The sequence below is a fragment of the Phocoena phocoena genome, chromosome 13 (assembly GCF_963924675.1).
Source record: "Phocoena phocoena chromosome 13, mPhoPho1.1, whole genome shotgun sequence".
In the NCBI taxonomy this organism is placed as follows: domain Eukaryota; kingdom Metazoa; phylum Chordata; class Mammalia; order Artiodactyla; family Phocoenidae; genus Phocoena; species Phocoena phocoena.
The window spans coordinates 65606169-65623676 of NC_089231.1; the positions used below are offsets into that span (position 1 = coordinate 65606169).

Sequence of the window (17508 nt, forward strand, 5' to 3'; positions counted from 1 at the left end):
TGCACCTTCAGAGTGTGACTTTTGCAATGTTGGGTGGGCCTCCCCCAAATCACTTCAAGGCATCTGAAACTTTTTCTAAAGACCCAAATCATTTATTTTGGTCTAAGAAGAAGGAAGAGGAAGGGGTGGCTTAGGGAGCCTCTCCCAGAGACACAGCCCAGGACTGGTCTATACTTGACAGCTAAAGGGGATCCAGCCCCTGGGCCCAACTCCCAGTAGCAGGCAGACTGGGAGGAACTGGGAGGAGCTCAACAAGGAGGGAAGTTTCCTTTCCACTTGCCCTTTCGGGGAGCAGCCAGAGCTGAGCCACAGGGAGGCCTGGTCCTCAGGCAGAGACCGCCTCAGCCCCACCACGGGTCCAGGCAGGAGCCAACGTTTCCATCCGCGGCAGCCTTGGCGCCAGCTGGCCTGTGTGGTCATTGGCAGTAGGCACAGCCCCTTGTGGGTGGGACCCTTGGCGCGAGGAGGAGCATCTTTGCCAGCAGCCATACCTTTACAAAGGAGGAGAGAACACAGCAAACAGAGGTGGGTATAGGAAGGAAATGGTGACAGTAAACACAAGCAAAACCCTCAAATATATCTAGAGATAAAAAGCCAAAATTAAATTTAAAGTGAAAGCCAGTGTTTGTGCAGTGGAGCCATCTGGGGAGAATGACTCATCGCACAGAGGACAGATGTGCTCATCTTCGGTCTCTGCCCTCACCAGTGGGCTTCGCCGCCCGTCAGCCGGCAGCGTTGACGCTGCGGGCGCGTTTTCATCAGTGTGATCCTTGGTCCACGTCCGTGGGCCTCCCCGTAGGAAATGTTTCCTCCCCTCGACGATGAGGGCATTTGCAAGAGGCGGTGGTTCGCCCGTTCCCCAGACGTCCCCGCAGGCTGCCTAGGAGGAGTAGAAGTGGCAGAGCACTGTGAGCGATACCAAGAGGAACCCGCAGACGTTGGGCACTTTTCTCCAGTGGGATATCTCTGGCATGTCTCGGAGCTTTGTTCCTTCCAGCATGTCGCGCTTCTCTGTCCTTTCAGAAGTGGCACTGTGCTGTGTCCCTTCCGTGTCACCACACTCCATCTTCTGCATGACTGCCTCTTCTGGGGCGAGTCTGGGGCCTGGCAGTGGCTCCAGTCCGCAGAACACATCCCAGGCCTTCCAGAGGCAGCTCCTGGCCTCCTCAAATATGTCTGGAACAGAGGGAATAGGCACAGGTCAGGAGGCTAAGAGGCCACACACAGGAGGGGGTCTTTCTAGGGCTCACATCTCAGCGGTGAGGCCGGCAGGAAGCCCAACAGACTGGCTCTGATGTGGAGAGCAACCCTCAGCCGCTGCTTCAGAGCACCGCCCACCGCCCACCGCCCGCAGAGACACGGAGCGGGGACTTGGGGTGTGGCCTGGGCCATGCTTGCTTGCACTGGCAGAGCCTTCAGCCGGCCCAGAACCCCGGCCGTCACGGGGCAGGCCCTCCCCGCTGGGCGCTGGAGGGCCCACCCCTCCCGTCTCTGGCACACGCCCAGCACAGCTCTGTAGGTCTAGGGCAAGTGGCTGCTCCTCTGAGGATGGAAAAAGCCCCAATTGCTCTGCTCTCCTCAGCAACCTTGGGGCGTGTCTTCTCCAGGTAGGTACCAGTCTCACAAACTGGCCCAAAGTAAGGCCCTCTGGGCCCTTGAAAGGGGAATCACTGGTGTTTTCTCCAGGAACGGGGTAAGTCTAGGAATTATGGGCAAGTTTCTATTCACAGCTCTGGACCAAATCAGTGAAATGTCTCACTCTGGGGCTTAAATATCCCTCCGGTGTCTGGTAGTGCAGCCCACGCTGGCCGCTCCCAGGTCTGCTCAGGCACGGGTCAGCACCACGGCCAGCTCCGCACACACGTGAGCCCAGCCAGTCTGGGAACGGATCCCTCTTTGATGATAAGACAAGCACACCTCAGTCCGAGAAGTGTGCGCTGTGACCTGTTCCATGTCTCATCCCCTTGGGCAGCCACCACGCCAGCTGTGTGTCCTGAGGCTGGGGCAGCACCAGGGATGGCGGAACCCGTCAGCCAGTGACGGAGGGGCCCGTGTTACAGGGGAGGTGCTGCCGCCAGAGCACCCCAGAGACGCAGATACCTGCTGCGGTGCTGAAAGGTCCTGAGCAGCACATGCTGGTCCTGTCTCTCGGTCTCTCAGATGTCTGGGTCAGCACACCATCATGCAGCGGCCAGGCCCAAAAAGGTTGCTGTATATCAATGGCGACTGATCATGTAAACACAGCCCAAGAGCTGTATGACGGGAGATGGGACAGACCAGTGGCCAAGAGCACACGCTTTGGAGTCAGACTGCCTGTGTTCAAATCCCAGCTGCACCACTGCCTGGTTATCTTTGGAGTCCAGGGCCGACTACTTAAATGTTTGGTGCTTCAGTCCCCCCACCTCTGAAATGGGGATGGTAATTGTACCTGTCACACATAGGCATACTTTCCACAGTGCTTGGCACATCCCAAATGGGCAAAAAGTGTGAGCCACTATCATCATGGCATCCACCCACGATTGTGGACGAGGGAGAAGAGGAGCTCGGAGGTGCCCCCAGAACAAGCCCCCGGCACACGTGGCCCCCAACGGGCAGTTCCTCTGTCCCTGAGGGAGAGCAATCCTGGGAGCCCTGTACCCTCCAGGGGCGCGGGGCAGCCTGGCTCAGGAGAGGCCACTCCCCTGCCCTGCAGGTGTCGGGAGAGGGTCCCAGGCCCCTCTAGGCTCTGAACGTTCCTGGCAGGAGTGGAGAGGGGGCCCCAGAACACTGCCTCTCCTCAGGCAGGCCTTCCCTCCCTCCCTCCCTCCTCCAAACTCACAGTCCCCCCAGACTCTCTGCCCCAGACTCAGCGCTAATCTTGTTAGGCCTTTATCCCTGTTTGCGTCAGGGCCTCAGGAGGTGCAGGTCACCCTCCCTGGGGCCCCCGCACTCCGCCTCTGACCCCATCTGCTGAGAGCTTTCCTCTGGGCCTTCTGGGGCCCCCAGGCCCGAGCCTCTTCCGGAACTCTCTCTTCTTGCCCCAGTGAAATCGGCTGTCCTTGGCGGTGTCCCCCGGCGCCCTCTTGGGTGGGGCTGCTCCCTCCTCCTTGCAGAGGCTCCCACCCACTTCCCAGAATCCCTCTGGGTTTGAATCCCTGTGTGAGACTCTGTGACCTGCTGTCCCTCCCCTGTCCCCAGTGCCTCCTCCCCTCCTGCTGAGGCACAATGTGATCTGTGTGGCTCGGTGGATCCCTCCCACCCCAGCTTAAACGCTCCTAGATCACCAGACACTTGTGTTTCTCTGCCCCTCACGGACCCTTCTCTCCTCCCCCGGCACCTGCTGATCTCTCCCATCTGGATCTCTCTGGCCCGGACAGCCACACGGATGGCCGAGAGGCATCTCACCCTCGACAAACACCCACAAGGCATCTTTGGGAAAATGAAAGACGGAGCCTCTGCCTGGAAGCACTTCTGGGAGTGGAGACAGCGGGGGTGGGGGCAAGGAGCAGCACAGGCCTCTCCTCTGGCTTTGGGTCTCCCTTCTCACCTGGACATGCCTGCGGTGCGGGGCTCTTCCCTTGTGTGTCTTTGTCCAGATCGACCCTTTCCTCTTGGCTGTTCCATAAACTCCAACAGAGGCGGCGTAGCTGGCGGGAGAGCAGGCGCATGTCACCACCCAGGGCCATGTCACGCAGGCCTTATGGTGCCACGGATCACAGCTGGGCACCAGGGTCTCGAGGGACTGAAAAGGGTCGTTAGACTCCAACAAGGGACAGAAGGAACATGGGGTGGGGAAAGCAAGGCGCCTGGGAACCCTGGATTTCAGTGCTGGCTCTGGTCCTGTGTGGTTGTGTGGCTGCCCAAAGGTGACCTCAGTGTCTTGGGCTGGATGGTAGGGTAGGAGGCAACACGCTCAGGGCTTCTTCCAGTAACTGAGGGTCTAGGAAGCTGTGCCCTTCAGGGTGGGAGAAGCTGCTCAGCACTCCGGTCTGCTGCTTCTGGTGGATGGGCCCGCAGGGTAGACCTGGGAACTCTGCTTTCCTTCCAGGAGCCCCTCCTGGCTGTCAGAGATGAGCACTCACGCAGCCCAGAGGAGGCCTGACCTGGTTCACCTGGGGTACCCGGATGACCTGGTCCCTAGCCAGGCTTAGTCGCTCAAGCTCAGCAAGGCATTTGCAGATGCAGAAGGGGAGCATCCCTTCCCTTCTAGTCTGTTATTTTGTTCTCTTCCTGAAAACACATATGGAGACTTTGGGAAGTAAAATCCAGCCAATTGCTGTTGCTTTTTTTTGCTTTTTTTGAGGGTTGGGGTCGGCAGAAGCACAAGTAAGCGAACATTTCCACCAAGTCTCTCCCGGAGCAGGTTTCAATCTATTATACCAGCTTCGGTATATTTGAATCTCAGCACCACCACCTCTCCCACTCCCCCAAACATAGCGGGAATGTGACTGAGCAGCCCCTCCAAGCCCCGCCTCTCGGACTAAGACATCAGTAATGAACCCGCTGCCGTGTCAGTGACAGAGACTGGGTTTAGCCTTGAGTTGCTTCCTGGTGATGCTGTGCGTCTGCATTTGCCTTCCCAATTACATGACGAGCCCTGTGCACCAGGCCGCTGGGCAGGAAGAACAGGGGATTGAGTGTGGTCCCGCTTCCCCCGGCAGCGCCCAGCGTGCAGCAGACACTGACCCGAAAGCACGGTTCCCCCTTTGCCTCCCTCCCTCCTCTCCAGAGCACCTGTGCTGCTGGGCAGGAAAAGCACTCAAGCACGTGGCTACCCGAGAAGCGGGCAGGACCAAAAAGTTGAGAACACAAGAGCAGCAGAAAAGAAGTCAGACAAGTCAACCATTAAGACCCTGAGAGACAGGAGCTTGGGTCCAGCACCCACGGCTTCTCCACGTGCCGGGAGCAGGGCAGGGACGTGTGGTGGGCGAGCTGTCCTGGGCACTCCTGGCCGTCCTCCCCACTTGCTCCGTCCCAATCCCACGGGGCTGTGTGCGAGAGAGGAATGGGTCAAAAGGAACTACTGAGCAGAAAGGTGGCCAGAGGGGAGGCGGCCTTCCAAGTTCTCAGCTCTCACCCAGACCCCAGGGCACACGGGTCTCACAGACCCGCCTCCCTTCTGAGCTCCTCCTGCCCTCACCTCTGACACCTAGGACCCTCCCTGCTGCTCTTCGGCTCAGCCAAGCCCCTGTCCTGCTAAGCCTCCTGGCCATGCCCATGTGGGTGACATGATGGAGTCTGGTCAGGCCCAGTCCTGCTGCTGGCTAGTTTTGGTGTCACGGACAAGTGACTTGACTTCTCTGAGCCCAGGCTTTTTATATTCCAACTGGGGTGACTGACACCTGCCTCCTGGGAGGGGGGAAGTGGCCGGGAAAGGAGAATGAGGTGTGCCAGCCACCAGCCACAGCACTGCCAGCATTACTGTCCCCCCTCCTGCTGGCTTAATCCCTTCTGGGTGGGTGGCAGCTGGGACTGCCCTGATTACATTAATTCACGCTGAGGTTAGCAACCTTAGCACTTCAAGGAAATTTTGTATTTTAAAAACCAAACTTCTCATTCTCAGTGAATATGTAATTAGAGGACTGTTGGAAAGCTTTTTAGTTTAGTTTTTAAGGCAAGGAGGTTATTTGCCTATTTCTGACCCAACCGTCACCCCCCAACCCCCAGCCCCTGCCCCCCCACCCCCCGACCCCGCTTTCAAAAAGAATGCAGGAATTCAGCCACTTTTCTCCAAAGCTGGCAGAGCCAACTTGTGGTTCACAGGGACACTGGGACTGCGGTGGACCCCTGAGCATCCTCATGGCAGCACTCACATGTTTATCTGGAATCGGGTCTGTGAACAAGGAGATCCCCAGGACGGTGAAAAGACTGATGGTGAAGAGGATGACGGCAAAGTAGAGGTAGTGCACGCCGCAGATGATCCGAGGGCACCTGCTGTTTGTCGAGCAGCTCCAGGCCCCGTAGGCAAACATGGACACCATGCGGCAGAAGCCAATCAGAAGTCCACCAGTCAGCCTCCAGAAGGCACCCTGCCAAAGAAGGAGCCCCGAGAGTCGCCTGGGAGGAAGACGGGGAATGAGACAAGCCATCCTCAGCCTCGCCTCCTGACCAGTCTAAACTGGTCAGCTAAACTCAGCATAACAAGGGCTTCACATGCCTTGCAGAAGCACAGTCTTAGCACTGCGAGGAGATGACACCTTCTTGGGCTGAACACAGACCGAAGACGCATGGACACTCTCTTAGGTCAATCAGAGAACTTAGGAAATACTGGAGACAGTTTTAAGTTAGACGGTGAAGACACATCTCAAACATAATGTGTCCAAAGAGACCTCAGTCTTGCCTGTTGCTGTAGGGGCACCTCCATCGCCCTGGCAGCTCAGGCAGAAACCACAGGAGACATCCCTGGCCCCTTTCCTTCCATTCTGCCCTACCACCAATCAATCAGCAAATCGTCCCATCGTCTCCACAGCGACCACCTCAATCCCGATCTACCACCTTCTCTCACACAAGTGGAATCCATACCTGGTCTCCTGCTCACCCGCTGTCCAAGAAGCCAGAGTGATCTCTTCAAAGCATGGATTAGGGAGTGCCCTGACTCTGCTGAAGACCACCGTGGCTTCTCATGGCTGCCCTCAGAAGCAAGTCTCATCTGCTCGAGCTGACCTCACCTGGCCCCGCCCTCTCCCCTGGTCAGTCTACTCTAGCCACTAAGCATGACCTCTTCCTGCATGTCAGGCCTGCCCACTGTGCTCTCAGCCAGGCCTTTGTACTTGCCCTTCTTTCTGCTTGGTTCTCTATCTAGATCTTGGTGTTTCTGGCTCATCCTCCAGGATTCAGGTTCGAGGTCACTTTCTTAGGAGAAATCTTCTCCCACTACCTTGGCTAATGTCCTTGTGCTGCCCCTGCCCCCAGCACCTACCCTGCTAACCTCCATGATCCTTTTTGACTTTTAAACAGCACTACACCACTCTCAGAAATCTTATCTGCTCATTCGGTATCATCCGTCTCCTCCAACTGGACAGTCCACTCTTTAAGAGTGAGGACTTCATCTTGGTCCTAGAGCTGCATCTGGAGCCTGTCTCAGGTGTGGCTGAATGTTGGAGGAGGTAGAGGATACAGTATGTGGGAAGCATTTTGGAGAAAGAGCTGAAACCAAAGGCCAGGTGTGGTCCACAGGACCCATTTATTGAAGGAGGCGTGCAGAAAAGGGAAGATCTAGAAACAGATGGGCAGCAGAAGCCAGATGAGGGTGGGAGAGAAGGCCTGGAGAAGTTCCCTAGGTCAAGGAAGGTAGCCACAATATGCTGTAACCTTGGACCAGGGGTAGCTGGAGAGCCACTGACAAGATCCCCAGTTTCACTTGGTGATAGGCCCCAGTACGGCAAGGGTGGTGACCATCGCCGGTAGGAGGCAGGTTCTCCTGACTGCCTGCTCCTCTGCCCCTGCCCTTCCCAAGAGAGCACAGAGAAGAGCATCTCCAGAGCCCAGCAGCCCCCCACCCCATTCTCGGTGCTCAATTGAGTCCTGGTGAGCTAGGCAGAGCAAGAAGCACTCGCAGATTTGTCTGGAGGATTGAACACCTGACATGGGCCTGCAGAAAGCACCAGCCAGATGGAGGTGGACAAAGATATTCATGGCAAAGCAAAGCATCCACAGGAATGAAGAGGGGCCAGAAAAGGCATGAGACAGGCAATCAGCACTGCAAGTGGTTAGCAGTAGCTGGGGCCTAGGGACTGTGTATGGAGAGGGCCAGGGCTGAGAGGCAGGCAGGAGCCAGGTCACAGAGGCACCATGCTCGGGAACTCATGCAAGGCCCAGCTGCTCAGTGCTGTTAGGAGAAACAGGTCAAGATGTGACTCAAATAATGAATGAAAATATTCTGGCAAACTGTGCTTTCAGTCTTACTGATGAAATGATCAAACCATTAATTGGGATCTTTATTTAGTTTTAAGTGTGGCTGGAGGAGATGGTCTTCATGCAGGGAAGGCGGTAGGAACTCATGACTGAACATCCCCCTGTGAGTTTGAAACCTCTGAGCAGGAAACATCCATGAACAGAGGGAACAGAAGAATATCTTCCTGTGGCTAGATGAGCATGCAGGAGGTTCCCACACGTTTTGCACCATCTATGGCACCGTCGAAAGTGGATTACATTGCAAAGGGTAGAAAACAAATCAGAGCTTGCCTTTCCCCTGCAAGCATGAGGGAGCTCGGACCAAAGCTGCCCAGGAGTAAATCATCTCTCAGAAAGCAAATGATGCAACGGTGTCAACCCCTGAAGCACAAGAGACCCTCTCAGAGCAACTTTTGCAAAGATAGGTATGATGTGAAGGCAAGCCCTCACACTGTGCCATGCCGTGGCCATGCCAACTCCCACCTACCTGCTCAGTGATTCTCTTGCAAAATATGGCAAGCAGGAAGATGGCAGCAATGGGCGGCATCAGGTAACTTAAAACTGCTTGCATGTATTCAAATAGTTGTTCCCTGTGTGCCATTTGTATAGCAGGGACCCATGCAATGGAGACAGCAAGTAAGATTATAACAAAAAACCTGTAAGTTAAACCAAAAGTCAACGGCAGTTTTATGAGTTTTTTACCTGCCAATAAAATATCTACAAACTGTAAACTATTAGCTAGTTTTAATTATTCCTTAGGTTAAATTCAAGTGCCCATTCAAAAGTGTGGCAGAGGAGATAGCCATACCCCTAAACATTAATAGGACCATAGGGCTGCAGGCAAAAACCCTTCAACTTCTGGACAAATAAAACTGAGGGTCCATTTGCCTGTTACTGGATCATGGGTAGATTTTCATCACATTTGGAGACTGTGTTGGGATGGTGGTGCTTAAAATATATAATACCTGGGGCTTCCCTGGTGGCGCAGTGGTTAAGAATCCACCTGCCAATGCAGGGGACACGGGTTCGTGCCCCGGTCTGGGAACATCCCACATGCCACAGAGTGGCTAGGCCCGTGAGCCACAACTACTGAGCCTGCGCATCTGGAGCCTATGCTCCGCAACGGGAGAGGCCATGACAGTGAGAGGCCCGCACACCACGATAAAAAAAAAAAAGAAAAAAAAAAAGAATACCTGGAAAATATTAATTTCTTCAGGGGTAACACATTTCTAAAGATTTCAGATGGATTAGTATGGCACCTGATTTTAAAGATTTGTGTAAACTCCCTTTAAACCCTCGGTTGTGCATGTGGGGAAGAATTGCCAGATAGTCCACCAACAAGCAACTTCTGGAAGGCAGAAAAAGCTAAGCAAAGATTTCATTGCCTGCTTATAGCAGGCGAGACAGAAATTGGAGTTTGAATCTCATCAAGTTAGAGGGGCCAGGTAACCACCTCAGGCTTTTCACTGAAAACCCCTGAATGTCCATGCCTTAGAAGCAGAGACTATTTCCCAGGACTAAGAACTTGCTATAAGACTAGAGCAAAACTGAAACAGAGTCACCCTAACAAAGTATAAAAACCAGGCCTCCACAACTTTAAGGGGATCAACTAGTAATTTACCTGCATGCTTGAACAAAAACCAATATTCTTCAGAGGAACATGATCCAGAATTTCTATAATGTGTTATCTACAATGTTCAATATATAATAAAATTTTCTAGGCATGTGGAGAAGAAAATGTAACCCATAGTCAAGAAAAAAGCAATCAATGGAAACTGACACCAAGATGGCTCAGGTATTAAAATTAGCAGACAAGGACTTCAAAGCAACTACTGTAGTTATGTTAAAGGACTCAAAGGAAATTATAGTTATAAGTGAACAGATGCAAAATCATGACAGGAAACTGGATACTAGAAAAAATTTAAAAAGGAACCAAATAAAAATTCCAGAACTGAAATTCTGGTTCAAAATATGAAACAAAAAATTCACAGGTTGGCTTTAACAGTAGATTGGAAATGGCAGGAGAAAGGGGCAATAAACCTAAAGGGAGATTGATAGAACTTTAAACTGAAGAACACAGAGAAAAATTTTAAATAAAGAGAGCCTCAACGATCTGTGGAACAACATCAAAAGAGCAAATATGTGTGTAAGTAGGGTCACGAAAAAAAGAGATGAGGGATGCAGAAGACAAATATGCAGAGAAAGATGGTCAACAATTTCCCATATTTGGTGAAAACCATTAATTTACAGATTCAGAAGTGCAGAAAAGCCCAGTCAGCACACCATAACAAAACTGCTGAAAACCAAAAATGAAGAGAAAATCTTGAAAGCCCAGGAAAAAAGACACATTACATACAGAGAGCAGTACTATGAATTATAGATGACTTCTCATCAGAAACAAGAGGACAGAAGAGAATGGAAGAGCATACTTCAAAGTGGTAAAAGAAAAATACTGTCAACTCAGAATTCTACATCCAGCAAAAGTATCCTTCAAAAATAAAGATGAGGGCTTCCCTGGTGGCGTAGGGGTTAAGAATCTGCCTGCCAACGCAGGTGACACGGGTTCGAGCCCTGGTCTAGGAAGATCTCACATGCCGCGGAGCAACTAAACCCACGTGCCACAACTACTGAGCCTGTGCTCTAGAGCCTGCAAGCCACAATTACTGAGCTCGCGTGCCACAACTACTGAAGACTGCGCACCTAGGGCCCATGCTCCACAACAAGAGAAGCCACCGCAGTGAGAAGCCTGTGTACCTCGCTGCAACTAGAGAAAGCCTGCGTGCAGCAACGAAGACCCAACACATCCCAAAATAAATAAATTAAATAAATAAAAATTTTAAAAATAAATAAAGATGAAAGAAAAACATTTTCCAATAAACAAAAACTGAGAGAGTCTGTTACTAACAGACCTGCATTACAAGACATACTGAAATTCTTCAGGGTGAAGGGAAATAACACAGATGTAAACTTGCACCTAAAAGAAGGAATGATGAGCACCAAAAGAGTAAAATATAAGATGCTACATATATATTTTTTCTTATTTTATTTTCTTTGAAAGGCAGTTGACTGCTTAAGGCAAAAAATTATATCACTATCACTGTATTCTGGGGTTAATAATGGATGTAGATGTAAAATATATGACAACTATAACATGAATGATGAAAGGGGAAAATGACATATAGCGTTGCAAGGTACTTACATTTTACATAAAATGATACAATATTAATTTTAAGTACACTAAGGTAGGTTAATAATGCCTATTATAATGCCTAGAACAACAAAAAGAAATTAAAATATAAAAACTATTTCCAGCCATATTAATGATTACACTAAATGCAAGTGAACTCAAATTATAAAGACAGAGGTTGTCAGATTAGATTAAAAGAATCAAGATACAACTATATATGCTCTACAAGGGACTCATTTTAAATATATTTACAGGTTGAAAGTAAAAGATGTTATAAACCCTAAGCATAAGAAAGCTGGTGTGATCTATAACAGTAATGAAGTAAATCTCAAGACGAGAAGTATTATCAGAGATAAAAAGGGACATTTCATAATGATGAAAAAGTTAATTCCTCAGGAAACCATAACAAGCATAAGGGCACCTAATCCCAGAACTTGAATATATAAGAGGTAAAAAAAAAAACCTGAAAGAACTATAAGACAGAAACAGACAACTACATAATCATAAATGAAGCTTTTAATACCTCCTCTGTGTATATAATATACACAGTATATATAATATATATAACAGAGGAACTAGACAAAAATTAAGAATACAAAAGTATCAATAAATTTCAAAAGATTAAAATCTCATAGAGTATGTTTTTGGATCACAGTGGAAGTAAATTAGAAATCAATAACAATAAAATAGGAAAGTACTAAATACTTGAAAATCCAACAGCACACTTCTAAATAATCTATGAACACAGAAATAAATCACAAGGAAATTAGGAAATATTTTGAACTGATTAAAAATGAAGACACAACATATCAAAATTTGTGGGATGCAGCTAAAGCAGAGCTTAAAGGGAAATTTATCGTTTTAAGTGGTAATTGTAAAAAATAAGACAGGTTTTAAACAAGTGATATGAATTTCCAATTTAAGAAGCTAAAAAAAAAAAAAAGAAAAGAAGAGTAAATCCAAAGTAAATAGAAAAAAGGAAACAAATAGAATTCAATGGGGGAAAAAAACCAGAGGAATCAACAAGCCCCAAAGTTAGTTCTTTGGAAAAATTATTAAAATTGATAAACGCCTAGGCAAGTTCACTCAAGAGAAAAAGAACCCCCTCCACGCCCACATATCACCATTACTAGAGATCCTACAGATACTGAAAGGATAAGGTAAAATTTGGGGAGGTGCTTGGAGCCATGGCAGTGAGGATGCTCCTGAATATTCTGCTCACTGTTACACCAGGAATTGGTGCTCACTGGTACACCGCACTAGGTGGAATACTTTAATTGGGTGATTTAGCTCGAGGAGTCTGATCACCAGTTATCATGGAGCCTGGCAATATGGCTTCTCCTAAGAGCATGCCAAAAGATGCACAGATGATGGCACAAATCCTGACAGATGTGGGGATTACAGAATATGAGCCAAAAGTTATAAATCAGACGTTGGTATTTGCATTCTGATACGTAACACAATTCTACATGATGCAAAAATTTATTAATGACATGCTAAGAAAGCTACTGTTGATGCACATGATATGTGATTGGCAATCTGGTGTCATGCTGACCACTTTTAAAAAATAAAAGCTTTATTGTTTCACCTTTTGCATTCAGATACACAGTCCATCTGAAATGGATTTTTGTGTAAAGGGAGTTAGTCAATATTCTTTTTATCAGGAATAGCCAAATTACCCAGTACCGTTCCTTCTCCCCTTACCACCTTCCCCACTTCACTGTACTGTAATCTTTGTCATGAATTAGATGACTGTATACCTGTGCGCTGTTTTTGATATTCTGTTCCATTAATTTGTCTACCCCTGCAATAAAACCACACTAATTAGTATCACTTCACAATAGATATTGGTATCTGTTAGCATAAATCCTCCAGCTTTGTTCATCTTCAAGAATAGCCTTGGATATTCTCTGCTCTTCGCATTTCTATATTACTTTTAGAACTCGTTTGTCAATTTTTACATGCATACAAAAAAGTTACTGCATTTTGATTGGGATTACTCTGAGTATGTAGAATAATATGGGGAGAACAAACATATCATTATTGAATCTTCTAATTCACAGATATGGTATATTCCTGCTATACTTAGGTCTCATTAATTTCTCTCGACAATGCTTTGTAATTTTCAGCAATTTTCTCATATCTTTTGTGAGATTTATTCCTAGGTATCTGATATGGTTTAATGACACTACAAATGGTAATATGTATAATGTGTAATGTGTAAAATATGATTAATTCTTGTATTTGATCTTTTATCAGTCTCGTTAAATTCACTTTAAAATTTTAGGTTTGTCTACGAAGTCTTTCATGACAATTTAATTTCTTCCCTTTCTATCCTTATGACATTTGTTTCCTTTTTCACCTTTTTGCAGAGTAGCACCTCCAGTACAATGCTGAAGAAAAGTGGCTATAGTGGATGCATGTGTCTAGTTCCCAATCTCAGGGGAAAAGATTTTCAAATATAAACAGTAAGTATGATAAATGCTATAGGTTTCAAAGAATATGTATGTTTAAAAGTCTGAATAAAGAAGATCTTTTAAATTCTCTAATTTGCTAAGATTAAAAAATAGGTATTAAAATTTTGAATGATTTTTATCTATTAAGATGACTATATAATTTTCTCCTGTTTTCAGTTAATGTGGTCAAGTACATTGATTTTTGAATAAAAAACTACACTTGCATTCCTGGAATAAACTCCAGATGGTCATGGTGTATTATTCTATGTTGCTGGACCTGATTTGCTAATATTTTGTTAAAATTTTCTGCATCTATGTTCATATTTGCATGGTATGTATTTTCTCATGTTTTCTTTAAGCCTTCCTCAATCTTAAAGAAGATGTCGCTCTTCAATAAAGTTTCAGGATACAAAACTAACATACAAAAATCAGTACTGTTTCTTTATACTAACAATGAATTATCTGAAAAAAATAAAGAAAACAACCCCATTTATGATAGCATCAAAAACAATAAAATACTTAGGATAAATTTAACCAAGGAGATAAAAGGTCTCTACATTGAAAACTATAAAACATTGATAAAATAAATTGAAGAAAACACAAATAAATAGAAAGATATCTTGTGTTTATGGATCAGACGAATTAATATTGTTAAAATGTCCACACTACCCAAAGCCATCTATAGATTCAATGTAACCCTTATCAAATTCCCAAAGGAATCTTTTACAGAATTCAAAAAAAATAATCCTAAAATTCATCTGGAACCACAAAAGATCCTAAATAGCCAAAGTAACCCTGAGAAAGAAGAACAAATCTGGAAGCATCACACATACTGATTTTGAACTATATTACAAAGCTATAGTAATCAAAACAGTATGGTACTGGCATAAAAACAGACACATAAACCAATGGAACAGAATCTAAAGCCCAGAAATAAAGCCGTACATATATGGTCACCTAATATTTGACAAGGGAGCCAAGAAACCTCAATGAAGAAAAGACAGTCTTTTCAATAAATAGTGCTGGGAAAATAGAACGTTCATATGCAAAAGGATGAAACCAGACCCCTATCTTAACGCCACTCAAAATGATTTAAAGATTTAAATATAAGACCTGAAACCATAAAACTCCTAGAATAAAATATAGGGGATAAGATCCTTGATATTGGTCTTGGTAATGATTTTTTTTTTGGATATGACACCAAAATCCCAAGCAACAGAAACAAAAATAAGCAAGTGAGGGCTTCCCTGGTGGCTCAGTGGTTAAGAATCCGCCTGCCAATGCAGGGCACGTGGGTTTGAGCCCTGGTCCGGGAAGATCCCACATGCTGCGGAGCAACTAAACCCGTGCACCACAACTACTGAGCCTGAGCTCTAGAGCCCATGAGTCCCAACTACTAAAGCCCGCATGCCTAGAGCCTGTGCTCTGAAACAAGAGAAGCCACCACAGTGAGAAGCCCACACACTGCAACAAAGAGTAGCCCCCACTCTCAGCAACTAGAGAAAACCCGCATGCAAGCGAAGACAAAATGCAACCAAAAAAAAAGTTAAATAAAATTAATAAATAAATTTATAAAAAAAAAAAATAAACAAGTGAGACTACATCAAACTGGAAATCTTCTACACAGTCAAAGAAACAATCAACAAAATGAAAAGGCAACCTACAGAATGGGAGAAAATATTTGCAAACCACACATCTGATAAAGGGTTGATAGTTCCTTAGTTGTCTAAGGAACTCAGACAACTTTAATAACAACAACAACATAATAATAATAATAGAATTTAAAAAATGGACAAAGGACCTGATAGACATTTTTCCAAAGAAGATATTCAAATGGCCAATGGGTACATGAAAAGGTGCTCAACATCACTGATCAGGGAAATGCAAATCAAAATCACAATGAGATACCATTTCATACCTGTTAGAATGGCTATTATCAAAAAGACAAAAGATAACAAGTGCTGGTGAGGATGTGGAGAAAAGGGAACCCTTGTGCACTGTTGGTGGGAGTGTACACTGGTGTGGCCACTGTGGAAAACGGTGTTACGGTCCCTCAAGAAACTGAAAACAGAACTACCACATGATCCAGCAATTCCACTTCTGGGTACATATCCAAAGGAAACAAGGATCACTATCTTGAAGAGACCTCTACACCCTTTACACTATTTATAATAGCCAAGACATAGAAACAACCAAAGTGTTCATTAACAGATGAATGGATAAAGAAGATGTGGTACATATACACAATGGAATATCGTTTGGCCACAAAAAAGAAAAATCCTCCCTTTTGTGACAACCTTTAGGGCATTATACTAAGTGAAATAAGTCTGACAGAGAAAGACAAGTATTGTATGGTCTCATTTATATGTAGAATCTAAAAAACCCCTGAATTCATAGAAACAGAGAGCAGACTGGGGATGGGTGTGGGGGGAATGGGTGAAGGTGGCCAAAAGGTACAAACTTCCAGTCATAAGATAAATAGGTTCTGGGGACATAAGGTACAGCATGGTGACTGTAGTTAACAACACAGGATTGTGTATTTGTATGTTGTATATTTGAAAGTTGCTTAGAGAGTAAATCTTTTTTTTTTTAAGAGAGTAAATCTTAAAAGTTCTTTTCACAAGAAAAAAAAATAATTATGTGAGGTGACAGATATCAACTAAACTTGTGGTGATCATTTCACAATATATACATATACTGAATCATTATTGTACACCTGAAACTTAGACAATGTTATATGTCAATGTTATCCCAACAAAACTGGAAAAGAAAGAAGGTGTCTCTTCTACGTAGATTACAGTTGGTTAAAAAAAAAAAGCTCTGATAATCTTCACCTTTTAACTCAGCTACTTAGTCTACCTATCTCTGTTTCATGAAATTACTGATATATTTAGGAGCTATCCTATTGTTTTCCAGTTAACCTACCTTTCACGTTCTTTTTATTCTTTTGACTTATTAGTTATCCCATATTTTACTTTTATTAACTTGTTAAACGTTCTTGAACTGTTCTTATATTGTTTAGTCTAGAGACTACATGCATCCTTGACATATCACAGTCTGGTACAAGTTTTGACTTTTACCACGTCCCGAATAGCAAGAGAACGTGAGAATACTTAAGCTCCATTTAGCCCCTTCTCATTCTCTCTGGGATTTTACTGGCATATGTTTTGCCTCCATATGTTGTTAATCCCATAGACAGTCTTTCTTATTTATGTCAACACTCACTCACTTCTATTTCCCACATACTTACCCTTTCTGGTGCTCTTCATCCTTCTCTGAAGGTCAATTCTTCCGTCTGGATAATTTTCCTGCAGCCTAAAGAACATGCTTTAGTATTTCTTATTGTGAAATTCTTTTGTAATAAATTCTCTCAACCTGCATTTATCTGAAAACCTGTTTGTTTCACCTCCACTCTGGAGGCTATTTCGATGGGTATTGAATTCCAGGTAGGCAGTTTTTCTAGCACTTGAAGATGTCACTCCACTGCCTCCTGGCTTTTACAATTTCTGTAGAAACTTCTACTATCAGTCTCTCTGCTGCTCTTTTGAAGGTGATGTGATTTACTTTCTTCTGGCTGCTCTAAAGATCTTCTCTATCTCCAGTCTCCAGCAGTTTCACTATCATGTGGCCTGGGTATGGTCTCCTTTGTATTTATCCTGCCTGCGATTTGTGGAATTTCTTGAATCTCTGGATAGTTGTCCAGATATTTGGAATATTCTTGGCCATTATCTTCTCCAAATTGCTTCTACAGTTACATATATATATATAATTTCCAATTATATATATATTATTCTTCTGTGTTCCACGTGTATCTTCCTTTTCTCCTGTGTGCTTTAGTTTGGATATTGTTGACTAATTCATTTCCAAGCCACTAACAGTGTCTTCTGCTACAGCCAATCAGTTGCTAACAAATCCATTGAGTTCTTAATTTCAGATATTTATTTTTCAATTCTAGACCTTCTTATTTTTATAAATTCTAATTCTCTGGAAAAT

The 17508-nt window shown here is 45.5% G+C and overlaps 1 pseudogene; it reads right to left on the reverse strand.

The window, feature by feature from the left end:
* Positions 1-880: 880 nt before the first annotated feature.
* The window catches only part of LOC136132607 (sodium/glucose cotransporter 1-like), a 62265-nt pseudogene continuing 45637 nt past the window's right edge, over positions 881-17508 (reverse strand).